This window comes from Amaranthus tricolor, chromosome 14, assembly GCF_026212465.1.
Source record: "Amaranthus tricolor cultivar Red isolate AtriRed21 chromosome 14, ASM2621246v1, whole genome shotgun sequence".
In the NCBI taxonomy this organism is placed as follows: Eukaryota; Viridiplantae; Streptophyta; class Magnoliopsida; order Caryophyllales; family Amaranthaceae; genus Amaranthus; species Amaranthus tricolor.
In genome coordinates, this window is record NC_080060.1 from 23,311,626 (window position 1) to 23,325,642 (window position 14,017).

Below are 14,017 nucleotides of genomic sequence, written 5' to 3' on the forward strand. Positions count from 1 at the left end.
CATTCTTCATCCTTCATTCTTCATTGATCATTGATCCTTGTTCATTCTTCATCGTTAATTCTTCATTGATCATTGATCCTTGTTTATTCTTCATCGTCCATTCTTCATTGATCATTGATCCTTGTTCATTCTTCATCGTTCATTCGTCATTGATCATTGATCCTTGTTTATTCTTCATCGTCCATTCTTCATTGATCATTGATCCTTGTTCATTCTTCATTGTTCATTCTTCATTGATCATTGATCCTTGTTCATTCTTCATCGTTCATTCTTCATTGATCATTGATCCTTGTTCATTCTTCATCGTTCATTCGTCATTGACCATTAATCATTGTTCATTCTTCATCGTTCATTCTTCATTGATCATTGATCCTTGTTCATTCTTCATCCTTCATTCTTCGTTGATCATTGATCCTTGTTCATTCTTCATCGTTCATTCTTCATTGATCATTGATCCTTCTTCATTCTTCATCGTCCATTCTTCGTTGATCATTGATCCTTGTTCATTCTTCATCGTTCATTCTTCATTGATCATTGATCCTTGTTCATTCTTCATCGTTCATTCTTCATTGATCATTGATCCTTGTTCATTCTTCATCGTTCATTCGTCATTGATCATTGATCCTTGTTCATTCTTCATCGTTCATTCTTCATTGATCATTGATCCTTCTTCATTCTTCATCGTCCATTCTTCGTTGATCATTGATCCTTGTTCATTCTTCATCGTTCATTCTTCATTGATCATTGATCCTTGTTCATTCTTCATCGTTCATTCTTCATTGATCATTGATCCTTGTTCATTCTTCATCGTTCATTCGTCATTGATCATTGATCCTTGTTCATTCTTCATCGTTCATTCGTCATTGATCATTGATCCTTGTTCATTCTTCATCGTCCATTCTTCATTGATCATTGATCCTTGTTCATTCTTCATCGTTCATTCTTCACTGATCATTGATCCTTGTTCATTCTTCATCGTTTATTCTTCATTGATCATTGATCCTTGTTCATTCTTCATCGTTCATTCGTCATTGACCATTAATTATTGTTCATTCTTCATCGTTCATTCTTCATTGATCATTGATCCTTGTTCATTCTTCATCCTTCATTCTTCATTGATCATTGATCCTTGTTCATTCTTCGTCGTTCATTCTTCATTGACCATTGATCCTTGTTCATTCTTCATCGTTCATTCTTCATTGATCATTGATCCTTGTTCATTCTTCATCCTTCATTCTTCATTGATCATTGATCCTTGTTCATTCTTCATCGTTCATTCTTGATTGATCATTGATCCTTGTTCATTCTTCATCGTTCATTCGTCATTGACCATTAATCATTGTTCATTCTTCATCGTTCATTCTTCATTGATCATTGATCCTTGTTCATTCTTCATCCTTCATTCTTCGTTGATCATTGATCCTTGTTCATTCTTCATCGTTCATTCTTCATTGATCATTGATCCTTGTTCATTCTTCATCGTCCATTCTTCGTTGATCATTGATCCTTGTTCATTCTTCATCGTTCATTCTTCATTGATCATTGATCCTTGTTCATTCTTCATCGTTCATTCTTCATTGATCATTGATCCTTGTTCATTCTTCATCGTTCATTCGTCATTGATCATTGATCCTTGTTCATTCTTCATCGTTCATTCGTCATTGATCATTGATCCTTGTTCATTCTTCATTGTCCATTCTTCATTGATCATTGATCCTTGTTCATTCTTCATCGTTCATTCTTCACTGATCATTGATCCTTGTTCATTCTTCATCGTTTATTCTTCATTGATTATTGATCCTTGTTCATTCTTCATCGTTCATTCTTCATTGATCATTGATCCTTGTTCATTCTTCATCGTTCATTCGTCATTGACCATTAATCATTGTTCATTCTTCATCGTTCATTCTTCATTGATCATTGATCCTTGTTCATTCTTCATCCTTCATTCTTCATTGATCATTGATCCTTGTTCATTCTTCGTCGTTCATTCTTCATTGACCATTGATCCTTGTTCATTCTTCATCCTTCATTCTTCATTGATCATTGATCCTTGTTCATTTTTCATCGTTCATTCGTCATTGATCATTGATCCTTGTTCATTCTTCATCGTCCATTCTTCATTGATCATTGATCCTTGTTCATTCTTCATCGTTCATTCTTCATTGATCATTGATCCTTGTTCATTCTTCATCGTTCATTCTTCATTGATCATTGATCCTTGTTCATTCTTCATCGTTCATTGATCCTTGTTCATTCTTCATCGTTCATTCGACATTGACCATTGATCCTTGTTCATTCTTCATCGTTCATTCGTCATTGATCATTGATCCTTGTTCATTCTTCATCGTTCATTCGTCATTGATCATCGATCCTTGTTCATTCTTACTCGTTCATTCTTCATTGATCATTGATCCTTGTTCATTCTTCATCGTTCATTCTTCATTGATCATTGATCCTTGTTCATTCTTCATCATTCATTCTTCATTGATCATTGATCCTTGTTCATTCTTCATCGTTCATTCGTCATTGAGCATTAATCCTTGTTCATTCTTCATCGTTCATTCTTCATTGATCATTGATACTTGTTCATTCTTCATCGTTCATTCTTCATTGATCATTGATCCTTGTTCATTCTTCATCGTTCATTCGTCACTGATCATTGATCCTTGTTCATTCTTCATCTTTCATTCTTCATTGATCATTGATCCTTGTTCATTCTTCATCCTTCATTCGTCATTGATCATTGATCCTTGTTCATTCTTCATCGTTCATTCGTCATTGACCATTGATCCTTGTTCATTCTTCATCGTTAATTCTTCATTGATCATTGATCCTTGTTCATTCTTCATCCTTCATTCTTCATTGATCATTGATCCTTGTTCATTCTTCATCGTTAATTCTTCATTGATCATTGATCCTTGTTTATTCTTCATCGTCCATTCTTCATTGATCATTGATCCTTGTTCATTCTTCATCGTTCATTCGTCATTGATCATTGATCCTTGTTTATTCTTCATCGTCCATTCTTCATTGATCATTGATCCTTGTTCATTCTTCATTGATCATTGATCCTTGTTCATTCTTCATCGTTCATTCTTCATTGATCATTGATCCTTGTTCATTCTTCATCGTTCATTCGTCATTGACCATTAATCATTGTTCATTCTTCATCGTTCATTCTTCATTGATCATTGATCCTTGTTCATTCTTCATCCTTCATTCTTCGTTGATCATTGATCCTTGTTCATTCTTCATCGTTCATTCTTCATTGATCATTGATCCTTCTTCATTCTTCATCGTCCATTCTTCGTTGATCATTGATCCTTGTTCATTCTTCATCGTTCATTCTTCATTGATCATTGATCCTTGTTCATTCTTCATCGTTCATTCTTCATTGATCATTGATCCTTGTTCATTCTTCATCGTTCATTCGTCATTGATCATTGATCCTTGTTCATTCTTCATCGTTCATTCTTCATTGATCATTGATCCTTCTTCATTCTTCATCGTCCATTCTTCGTTGATCATTGATCCTTGTTCATTCTTCATCGTTCATTCTTCATTGATCATTGATCCTTGTTCATTCTTCATCGTTCATTCTTCATTGATCATTGATCCTTGTTCATTCTTCATCGTTCATTCGTCATTGATCATTGATCCTTGTTCATTCTTCATCGTTCATTCGTCATTGATCATTGATCCTTGTTCATTCTTCATCGTCCATTCTTCATTGATCATTGATCCTTGTTCATTCTTCATCCTTCATTCTTCATTGATCATTGATCCTTGTTCATTCTTCATCGTTCATTCTTGATTGATCATTGATCCTTGTTCATTCTTCATCGTTCATTCGTCATTGACCATTAATCATTGTTCATTCTTCATCGTTCATTCTTCATTGATCATTGATCCTTGTTCATTCTTCATCCTTCATTCTTCGTTGATCATTGATCCTTGTTCATTCTTCATCGTTCATTCTTCATTGATCATTGATCCTTGTTCATTCTTCATCGTCCATTCTTCGTTGATCATTGATCCTTGTTCATTCTTCATCGTTCATTCTTCATTGATCATTGATCCTTGTTCATTCTTCATCGTTCATTCTTCATTGATCATTGATCCTTGTTCATTCTTCATCGTTCATTCGTCATTGATCATTGATCCTTGTTCATTCTTCATCGTTCATTCGTCATTGATCATTGATCCTTGTTCATTCTTCATTGTCCATTCTTCATTGATCATTGATCCTTGTTCATTCTTCATCGTTCATTCTTCACTGATCATTGATCCTTGTTCATTCTTCATCGTTTATTCTTCATTGATTATTGATCCTTGTTCATTCTTCATCGTTCATTCTTCATTGATCATTGATCCTTGTTCATTCTTCATCGTTCATTCGTCATTGACCATTAATCATTGTTCATTCTTCATCGTTCATTCTTCATTGATCATTGATCCTTGTTCATTCTTCATCCTTCATTCTTCATTGATCATTGATCCTTGTTCATTCTTCGTCGTTCATTCTTCATTGACCATTGATCCTTGTTCATTCTTCATCCTTCATTCTTCATTGATCATTGATCCTTGTTCATTTTTCATCGTTCATTCGTCATTGATCATTGATCCTTGTTCATTCTTCATCGTCCATTCTTCATTGATCATTGATCCTTGTTCATTCTTCATCGTTCATTCTTCATTGATCATTGATCCTTGTTCATTCTTCATCGTTCATTCTTCATTGATCATTGATCCTTGTTCATTCTTCATCGTTCATTGATCCTTGTTCATTCTTCATCGTTCATTCGACATTGACCATTGATCCTTGTTCATTCTTCATCGTTCATTCTTCATTGATCATTGATCCTTGTTCATTCTTCATCCTTCATTCGTCATTGACCATTAATCCTTGTTCATTCTTCATCGTTCATTCTTCATTGATCATTGATCCTTGTTCATTCTTCATCGTCCATTCTTCATTGATCATTGATCCTTGTTCATTCTTCATCGTTCATTCTTCACTGATCATTGATCCTTGTTCATTCTTCATCGTTTATTCTTCATTGATTATTGATCCTTGTTCATTCTTCATCGTTCATTCTTCATTGATCATTGATCCTTGTTCATTCTTCATCGTTCATTCGTCATTGACCATTAATCATTGTTCATTCTTCATCGTTCATTCTTCATTGATCATTGATCCTTGTTCATTCTTCATCCTTCATTCTTCATTGATCATTGATCCTTGTTCATTCTTCGTCGTTCATTCTTCATTGACCATTGATCCTTGTTCATTCTTCATCGTTCATTCTTCATTGATCATTGATCCTTGTTCATTCTTCATCCTTCATTCTTCATTGATCATTGATCCTTGTTCATTCTTCATCGTTCATTCTTGATTGATCATTGATCCTTGTTCATTCTTCATCGTTCATTCGTCATTGACCATTAATCATTGTTCATTCTTCATCGTTCATTCTTCATTGATCATTGATCCTTGTTCATTCTTCATCGTTCATTCTTCATTGATCATTGATCCTTGTTCATTCTTCATCGTTCATTCGTCATTGACCATTAATCATTGTTCATTCTTCATCGTTCATTCTTCATTGATCATTGATCCTTGTTCATTCTTCATCCTTCATTCTTCATTGATCATTGATCCTTGTTCATTCTTCGTCGTTCATTCTTCATTGACCATTGATCCTTGTTCATTCTTCATCCTTCATTCTTCATTGATCATTGATCCTTGTTCATTTTTCATCGTTCATTCGTCATTGATCATTGATCCTTGTTCATTCTTCATCGTCCATTCTTCATTGATCATTGATCCTTGTTCATTCTTCATCGTTCATTCTTCATTGATCATTGATCCTTGTTCATTCTTCATCGTTCATTCTTCATTGATCATTGATCCTTGTTCATTCTTCATCGTTCATTGATCCTTGTTCATTCTTCATCGTTCATTCGACATTGACCATTGATCCTTGTTCATTCTTCATCGTTCATTCGTCATTGATCATTGATCCTTGTTCATTCTTCATCGTTCATTCGTCATTGATCATCGATCCTTGTTCATTCTTACTCGTTCATTCTTCATTGATCATTGATCCTTGTTCATTCTTCATCGTTCATTCTTCATTGATCATTGATCCTTGTTCATTCTTCATCATTCATTCTTCATTGATCATTGATCCTTGTTCATTCTTCATCGTTCATTCGTCATTGAGCATTAATCCTTGTTCATTCTTCATCGTTCATTCTTCATTGATCATTGATACTTGTTCATTCTTCATCGTTCATTCTTCATTGATCATTGATCCTTGTTCATTCTTCATCGTTCATTCGTCACTGATCATTGATCCTTGTTCATTCTTCATCTTTCATTCTTCATTGATCATTGATCCTTGTTCATTCTTCATCCTTCATTCTTCATTGATCATTGATCCTTGTTCATTCTTCATCGTTCATTCTTCATTGATCATTGATCCTTATTCATTCTTCATCTTTCATTCTTCATTGATCATTGATCCTTGTTCATTCTTCATCCTTCATGCTTCATTGATCATTGATCCTTGTTCATTCTTCGTCGTTCATTCTTCATTGACCATTGATCCTTATTCATTCTTTATCGTTCATTCTTCATTAATCATTGATCCTTGTTCATTCTTCATCGTTCATTCGTCATTGATCATTGATCCTTGTTCTTTCTTCATCGTTCATTCTTCATTGATCATTGATCCTTGTTCATTCTTCATCGTTCATTCTTCATTGATCATTGATCCTTGTTCATTCTTCATCGTTCAATCTTCATTGATCATCGATCCTTGTTCATTCTTCATCGTTCATTCGTCATTGATCATTGATCCTTGTTCATTCTTCATCGTTCATTCTTCATTGATCATCGATCCTTGTTCATTCTTCATCCTTCATTCTTCATTGATCATTGATCCTTATTCATTCTTCATCGTTCATTCGTCATTGATCATTGATCCTTGTTCATTCTTCATCGTTAATTCTTCATTGATCATTGATCCTTGTTCATTCTTCATCCTTCATTCTTCATTGATCATTGATCCTTGTTCATTCTTCATCGTTCATTCTTGATTGATCATTGATCCTTGTTCATTCTTCATAGTTCATTCGTCATTGACCATTAATCATTGTTCATTCTTCATCGTTCAATCTTTATTGATCATTGATCCTTGTTCATTCTTCATCGTTCATTCTTCATTGATCATTGATCCTTGTTCATTCTTCATCGTTAATTCTTCATTGATCATTGATCCTTGTTCATTCTTCATCGTTCATTCTTCATTGATCATTGATCCTTGTTCATTCTTCATCCTTCATTCGTCATTGACCATTAATCCTTGTTCATTCTTCATCGTTCATTCGTCATTGATCATTGATCCTTGTTCATTCTTCATCGTTCATTCGTCATTGATCATCGATCCTTGTTCATTCTTACTCGTTCATTCTTCATTGATCATTGATCCTTGTTCATTCTTCATCGTTCATTCTTCATTGATCATTGATCCTTGTTCATTCTTCATCATTCATTCTTCATTGATCATTGATCCTTGTTCATTCTTCATCGTTCATTCGTCATTGAGCATTAATCCTTGTTCATTCTTCATCGTTCATTCTTCATTGATCATTGATACTTGTTCATTCTTCATCGTTCATTCTTCATTGATCATTGATCCTTGTTCATTCTTCATCGTTCATTCGTCACTGATCATTGATCCTTGTTCATTCTTCATCGTTCATTCTTCATTGATCATTGATCCTTGTTCATTCTTCATCCTTCATTCTTCATTGATCATTGATCCTTGTTCATTCTTCATCGTTCATTCTTGATTGATCATTGATCCTTGTTCATTCTTCATCGTTCATTCGTCATTGACCATTAATCATTGTTCATTCTTCATCGTTCATTCTTCATTGATCATTGATCCTTGTTCATTCTTCATCCTTCATTCTTCATTGATCATTGATCCTTGTTCATTTTTCATCGTTCATTCGTCATTGATCATTGATCCTTGTTCATTCTTCATCGTCCATTCTTTATTGATCCTTGTTCTTTCTTCATCGTTCATTCTTCATTGATCATTGATCCTTGTTCATTCTTCATCGTTCATTCGTCATTGATCATTGATCCTTGTTCATTCTTCATCGTTCATTCGTCATTGATCATCGATCCTTGTTCATTCTTACTCGTTCATTCTTCATTGATCATTGATCCTTGTTCATTCTTCATCGTTCATTCTTCATTGATCATTGATCCTTGTTCATTCTTCATCATTCATTCTTCATTGATCATTGATCCTTGTTCATTCTTCATCGTTCATTCGTCATTGAGCATTAATCCTTGTTCATTCTTCATCGTTCATTCTTCATTGATCATTGATACTTGTTCATTCTTCATCGTTCATTCTTCATTGATCATTGATCCTTGTTCATTCTTCATCGTTCATTCGTCACTGATCATTGATCCTTGTTCATTCTTCATCTTTCATTCTTCATTGATCATTGATCCTTGTTCATTCTTCATCCTTCATTCGTCATTGATCATTGATCCTTGTTCATTCTTCATCGTTCATTCGTCATTGACCATTGATCCTTGTTCATTCTTCATCGTTAATTCTTCATTGATCATTGATCCTTGTTCATTCTTCATCCTTCATTCTTCATTGATCATTGATCCTTGTTCATTCTTCATCGTTAATTCTTCATTGATCATTGATCCTTGTTTATTCTTCATCGTCCATTCTTCATTGATCATTGATCCTTGTTCATTCTTCATCGTTCATTCGTCATTGATCATTGATCCTTGTTTATTCTTCATCGTCCATTCTTCATTGATCATTGATCCTTGTTCATTCTTCATTGATCATTGATCCTTGTTCATTCTTCATCGTTCATTCTTCATTGATCATTGATCCTTGTTCATTCTTCATCGTTCATTCGTCATTGACCATTAATCATTGTTCATTCTTCATCGTTCATTCTTCATTGATCATTGATCCTTGTTCATTCTTCATCCTTCATTCTTCGTTGATCATTGATCCTTGTTCATTCTTCATCGTTCATTCTTCATTGATCATTGATCCTTCTTCATTCTTCATCGTCCATTCTTCGTTGATCATTGATCCTTGTTCATTCTTCATCGTTCATTCTTCATTGATCATTGATCCTTGTTCATTCTTCATCGTTCATTCTTCATTGATCATTGATCCTTGTTCATTCTTCATCGTTCATTCGTCATTGATCATTGATCCTTGTTCATTCTTCATCGTTCATTCTTCATTGATCATTGATCCTTCTTCATTCTTCATCGTCCATTCTTCGTTGATCATTGATCCTTGTTCATTCTTCATCGTTCATTCTTCATTGATCATTGATCCTTGTTCATTCTTCATCGTTCATTCTTCATTGATCATTGATCCTTGTTCATTCTTCATCGTTCATTCGTCATTGATCATTGATCCTTGTTCATTCTTCATCGTTCATTCGTCATTGATCATTGATCCTTGTTCATTCTTCATCGTCCATTCTTCATTGATCATTGATCCTTGTTCATTCTTCATCCTTCATTCTTCATTGATCATTGATCCTTGTTCATTCTTCATCGTTCATTCTTGATTGATCATTGATCCTTGTTCATTCTTCATCGTTCATTCGTCATTGACCATTAATCATTGTTCATTCTTCATCGTTCATTCTTCATTGATCATTGATCCTTGTTCATTCTTCATCCTTCATTCTTCGTTGATCATTGATCCTTGTTCATTCTTCATCGTTCATTCTTCATTGATCATTGATCCTTGTTCATTCTTCATCGTCCATTCTTCGTTGATCATTGATCCTTGTTCATTCTTCATCGTTCATTCTTCATTGATCATTGATCCTTGTTCATTCTTCATCGTTCATTCTTCATTGATCATTGATCCTTGTTCATTCTTCATCGTTCATTCGTCATTGATCATTGATCCTTGTTCATTCTTCATCGTTCATTCGACATTGATCATTGATCCTTGTTCATTCTTCATTGTCCATTCTTCATTGATCATTGATCCTTGTTCATTCTTCATCGTTCATTCTTCACTGATCATTGATCCTTGTTCATTCTTCATCGTTTATTCTTCATTGATTATTGATCCTTGTTCATTCTTCATCGTTCATTCTTCATTGATCATTGATCCTTGTTCATTCTTCATCGTTCATTCGTCATTGACCATTAATCATTGTTCATTCTTCATCGTTCATTCTTCATTGATCATTGATCCTTGTTCATTCTTCATCCTTCATTCTTCATTGATCATTGATCCTTGTTCATTCTTCGTCGTTCATTCTTCATTGACCATTGATCCTTGTTCATTCTTCATCCTTCATTCTTCATTGATCATTGATCCTTGTTCATTTTTCATCGTTCATTCGTCATTGATCATTGATCCTTGTTCATTCTTCATCGTCCATTCTTCATTGATCATTGATCCTTGTTCATTCTTCATCGTTCATTCTTCATTGATCATTGATCCTTGTTCATTCTTCATCGTTCATTCTTCATTGATCATTGATCCTTGTTCATTCTTCATCGTTCATTGATCCTTGTTCATTCTTCATCGTTCATTCGACATTGACCATTGATCCTTGTTCATTCTTCATCGTTCATTCTTCATTGATCATTGATCCTTGTTCATTCTTCATCCTTCATTCGTCATTGACCATTAATCCTTGTTCATTCTTCATCGTTCATTCTTCATTGATCATTGATCCTTGTTCATTCTTCATCGTCCATTCTTCATTGATCATTGATCCTTGTTCATTCTTCATCGTTCATTCTTCACTGATCATTGATCCTTGTTCATTCTTCATCGTTTATTCTTCATTGATTATTGATCCTTGTTCATTCTTCATCGTTCATTCTTCATTGATCATTGATCCTTGTTCATTCTTCATCGTTCATTCGTCATTGACCATTAATCATTGTTCATTCTTCATCGTTCATTCTTCATTGATCATTGATCCTTGTTCATTCTTCATCCTTCATTCTTCATTGATCATTGATCCTTGTTCATTCTTCGTCGTTCATTCTTCATTGACCATTGATCCTTGTTCATTCTTCATCGTTCATTCTTCATTGATCATTGATCCTTGTTCATTCTTCATCCTTCATTCTTCATTGATCATTGATCCTTGTTCATTCTTCATCGTTCATTCTTGATTGATCATTGATCCTTGTTCATTCTTCATCGTTCATTCGTCATTGACCATTAATCATTGTTCATTCTTCATCGTTCATTCTTCATTGATCATTGATCCTTGTTCATTCTTCATCCTTCATTCTTCATTGATCATTGATCCTTGTTCATTTTTCATCGTTCATTCGTCATTGATCATTGATCCTTGTTCATTCTTCATCGTCCATTCTTCATTGATCCTTGTTCTTTCTTCATCGTTCATTCTTCATTGATCATTGATCCTTGTTCATTCTTCATCGTTCATTCGTCATTGATCATTGATCCTTGTTCATTCTTCATCGTTCATTCGTCATTGATCATCGATCCTTGTTCATTCTTACTCGTTCATTCTTCATTGATCATTGATCCTTGTTCATTCTTCATCGTTCATTCTTCATTGATCATTGATCCTTGTTCATTCTTCATCATTCATTCTTCATTGATCATTGATCCTTTTTCATTCTTCATCGTTCATTCGTCATTGAGCATTATTCCTTGTTCATTCTTCATCGTTCATTCTTCATTGATCATTGATACTTGTTCATTCTTCATCGTTCATTCTTCATTGATCATTGATCCTTGTTCATTCTTCATCGTTCATTCGTCACTGATCATTGATCCTTGTTCATTCTTCATCTTTCATTCTTCATTGATCATTGATCCTTGTTCATTCTTCATCCTTCATTCGTCATTGATCATTGATCCTTGTTCATTCTTCATCGTTCATTCGTCATTGACCATTGATCCTTGTTCATTCTTCATCGTTAATTCTTCATTGATCATTGATCCTTGTTCATTCTTCATCCTTCATTCTTCATTGATCATTGATCCTTGTTCATTCTTCATCGTTAATTCTTCATTGATCATTGATCCTTGTTTATTCTTCATCGTCCATTCTTCATTGATCATTGATCCTTGTTCATTCTTCATCGTTCATTCGTCATTGATCATTGATCCTTGTTTATTCTTCATCGTCCATTCTTCATTGATCATTGATCCTTGTTCATTCTTCATTGATCATTGATCCTTGTTCATTCTTCATCGTTCATTCTTCATTGATCATTGATCCTTGTTCATTCTTCATCGTTCATTCGTCATTGACCATTAATCATTGTTCATTCTTCATCGTTCATTCTTCATTGATCATTGATCCTTGTTCATTCTTCATCCTTCATTCTTCGTTGATCATTGATCCTTGTTCATTCTTCATCGTTCATTCTTCATTGATCATTGATCCTTCTTCATTCTTCATCGTCCATTCTTCGTTGATCATTGATCCTTGTTCATTCTTCATCGTTCATTCTTCATTGATCATTGATCCTTGTTCATTCTTCATCGTTCATTCTTCATTGATCATTGATCCTTGTTCATTCTTCATCGTTCATTCGTCATTGATCATTGATCCTTGTTCATTCTTCATCGTTCATTCTTCATTGATCATTGATCCTTCTTCATTCTTCATCGTCCATTCTTCGTTGATCATTGATCCTTGTTCATTCTTCATCGTTCATTCTTCATTGATCATTGATCCTTGTTCATTCTTCATCGTTCATTCTTCATTGATCATTGATCCTTGTTCATTCTTCATCGTTCATTCGTCATTGATCATTGATCCTTGTTCATTCTTCATCGTTCATTCGTCATTGATCATTGATCCTTGTTCATTCTTCATCGTCCATTCTTCATTGATCATTGATCCTTGTTCATTCTTCATCCTTCATTCTTCATTGATCATTGATCCTTGTTCATTCTTCATCGTTCATTCTTGATTGATCATTGATCCTTGTTCATTCTTCATCGTTCATTCGTCATTGACCATTAATCATTGTTCATTCTTCATCGTTCATTCTTCATTGATCATTGATCCTTGTTCATTCTTCATCCTTCATTCTTCGTTGATCATTGATCCTTGTTCATTCTTCATCGTTCATTCTTCATTGATCATTGATCCTTGTTCATTCTTCATCGTTCATTCTTCATTGATCATTGATCCTTGTTCATTCTTCATCGTTCATTCGTCATTGATCATTGATCCTTGTTCATTCTTCATCGTTCATTCGTCATTGATCATTGATCCTTGTTCATTCTTCATCGTCCATTCTTCATTGATCATTGATCCTTGTTCATTCTTCATCGTTCATTCTTCACTGATCATTGATCCTTGTTCATTCTTCATCGTTTATTCTTCATTGATTATTGATCCTTGTTCATTCTTCATCGTTCATTCTTCATTGATCATTGATCCTTGTTCATTCTTCATCGTTCATTCGTCATTGACCATTAATCATTGTTCATTCTTCATCGTTCATTCTTCATTGATCATTGATCCTTGTTCATTCTTCATCCTTCATTCTTCATTGATCATTGATCCTTGTTCATTCTTCGTCGTTCATTCTTCATTGACCATTGATCCTTGTTCATTCTTCATCGTTCATTCTTCATTGATCATTGATCCTTGTTCATTCTTCATCCTTCATTCTTCATTGATCATTGATCCTTGTTCATTCTTCATCGTTCATTCTTGATTGATCATTGATCCTTGTTCATTCTTCATCGTTCATTCGTCATTGACCATTAATCATTGTTCATTCTTCATCGTTCATTCTTCATTGATCATTGATCCTTGTTCATTCTTCATCCTTCATTCTTCATTGATCATTGATCCTTGTTCATTTTTCATCGTTCATTCGTCATTGATCATTGATCCTTGTTCATTCTTCATCGTCCATTCTTCATTGATCCTTGTTCTTTCTTCATCGTTCATTCTTCAT